At 54.1% G+C, this 2460-nt stretch overlaps 1 pseudogene; it reads left to right on the forward strand.

Annotated features, from left to right (window-relative positions):
* The first annotated feature begins 1300 nt into the window (after positions 1–1300).
* On the forward strand, positions 1301–1646 carry LOC128577112 (60S ribosomal protein L31-like; annotated as a pseudogene).
* Positions 1647–2460: the final 814 nt, after the last annotated feature.

A 2460-nucleotide genomic window follows, 5' to 3' on the forward strand; every position in this document is an offset into this window, starting at 1 on the left:
TTCCAGCTGTTTCTGTGGTCCCAGCCAGACGCTGGGCACTGTAGCCATCAGCTCGCTCCGTACCTGTGTGCCCCACCACAGGAAGCTGGAGACCCTTGACCTGTCTCATAATTGGCTGATGCACTTGCCACCCTTCCTGCTATGCAGCCTGAGGCACCTGACTGCACCATAACTACCTCAAGTACACATCCCCAGTTACATGTTCATGCACATGGAGCTAGGCCTGGAGTTTCTGCAGCTCTCTCACAATAGGCTGCATGCTGATGGCATCCACGACGTGTCCTTCCTGGGCCTGCATGCCTCCCTGGTTGAGCTGCTGCTGGACCAAAACCAGCTGTAGGCCATCCCACACAGCCTCCTGGGCCTCAAGGGACTGCAGGTGCTGTCCCTGAGCCACAATGAGATCAGGTAGGGCCATGCCCATCTGCCGTCCCTGCCCTCCCTGCCACCAGCTAGGGGAGACTAGGGCCTGCAGACCTCAGAGGCCTAGGAGAGGCCTGGGCAGGAATGGAAGGCCATTCTCCCTCCCCCACTCCATGCATCCCCCCATCTTGGTTGCCATGATGGAGCCTGTGAACTGTGGCTAGTGGGCCTGGGAAGCTTGAGCAGGATTGGGCAACAGGGCTGGAGCTGGGGTCCTGGTGCTGTGCCTCAAGTTGGGAAGGGCCAAGATGCCACAGCAGCATCAGAGGCCTACCTGGGCCTCCTCCCCAGTTCTGGCCTCTTATCTTTGTCTTACTGCTCTTCTCACCCACCACAGACTCTTTGCCTCTTCTTGTGTGATGCCTCCCTCTTCTTTTGGGGATCTTATGTCCCCTGTTATGCTCTGCCACCCTCTTCACAGACATGTGCCCCTGAATTCCATCTGTGACACACATGGACTCCAGGTTCCCAGGATTACAACCTCATCTCCACACACCTGGAGAACAACCTCATTGACTGGTGTCACATGCCATCCACAGCCTTTTCTTGCACCTGGGCCTACCAAAATGTGGTCTTCCAGCCCAAGCAGGGAAAGGAGAGGGCCCCTATCCCACCCTGCCCACCCTCCTCCAACACACTCACTACTTACAGAGGGGTGGGGGTCAGGCCCAGCTGTACTTGATCTTTGCACCACTGGGAGAAAGATCAAGAAGGCCTGTGCTGCTTTGGCTGTGTCTGCTTCCCATTGAATGATGACATCCCTTAACTTAGGAAGTGGTGGGGGCAATGGGAGTGGAGGGGAGGGGTGGCAGCACTGGTATATGCTTGAACATAATAAATTTACCTCATGCTTTGTTTCCAACTTGGGCCTGGCAGAATGGCTCCCGCAAAGAAGGGTGGCAAGAAGAAGGGCCATTCTGCCATCAACAAGGTGGTGACTCAAGAATACACCATCAACATTCACAAGTGCATCCATGGAGTGGATTACAAAAAGTGGCCCACTCGGGCACTCAAAGAGATCTGGAAATTTGCCGTGAAAGAGATGGGGACTCCAGATGTGTGCATTGATACCAGGCTCAACAAAGCTGTCTGGGCCAAAGGCATAAGGAATGTCCCATACAGTAATCCACATACAGTTTTCCAGAAAATGTAATGAAGATTCACCAAACAAGCTCTATACTTTGGTTACCTATGTACCTGTTACCACTTTCAAAAGTCTATAGATAATTCCAATCCAACATGGCGGCCGAGTAACAGCCTCCCTGAAACAGGGCATGGTGAGTCTAGGGAGATAAGACTCCAGGTATCTCTTGCTGGTGGTATCTGCCTATAATCATCCCTTTGAGGATGCAGGGAGTCAGCAAGGGACTTCTGGACCCCAAAAGAAGGATAAAAACAGTGGAAAACTAGCAAGTGGTTGCATGTGTCCGATTGACCTAATCCTGCTGGCAGCCATAAGTACAAGCAGCGGTGAGACTGCAAACTGGAAAGGCCTTACCTGTGAACTATTTTGGTGTTTTTAGACTTGGCACTCAGTTGAACTACCTTTGGGGAGAGCTTGAGCAAGAGTGTGGAGAACTTTGGGCATTGTCTAGGGCCCCAGACTGAGCCACTGAGCCGGACAGAGCTAATAGTGCTCGGCTGTGGGCCGCAGGGAGCCATTGTGAAATAACTGCCCCGGCAAGCTCTGCCCTCAGGGTCACAGAGAAAGAATCAGGCAGGAGCTAGTAACCTAGTGACTGAGCAGCCTAAAGGCGGGGACTGAGCTGCCTTACAGCCTAAACCCTCAGGGGCAGAGTGAGAACACTTTTGGCACACTGGAGCCTCAGGCTGTTGCCCTGGGTAGAGTGCAGTGGCATCACAGCTCGTAGCAACCTCAAACTCCTGGGCTTGTTGCCACCCAGACCTCCATAAGAGTTGCGCCACGACCTGTGCCCGCTGGGCCTCTGCATGCCCTGACCAGGAACTGCGGGAGCCGCGCAACCCTGTGTCCTCCCTCCCATACCCTCCCTGCCTCCACACCAGCCCACTCATCTG

Source organism: Nycticebus coucang, chromosome X (assembly GCF_027406575.1).
Source record: "Nycticebus coucang isolate mNycCou1 chromosome X, mNycCou1.pri, whole genome shotgun sequence".
NCBI lineage: Eukaryota > Metazoa > Chordata > Mammalia > Primates > Lorisidae > Nycticebus > Nycticebus coucang.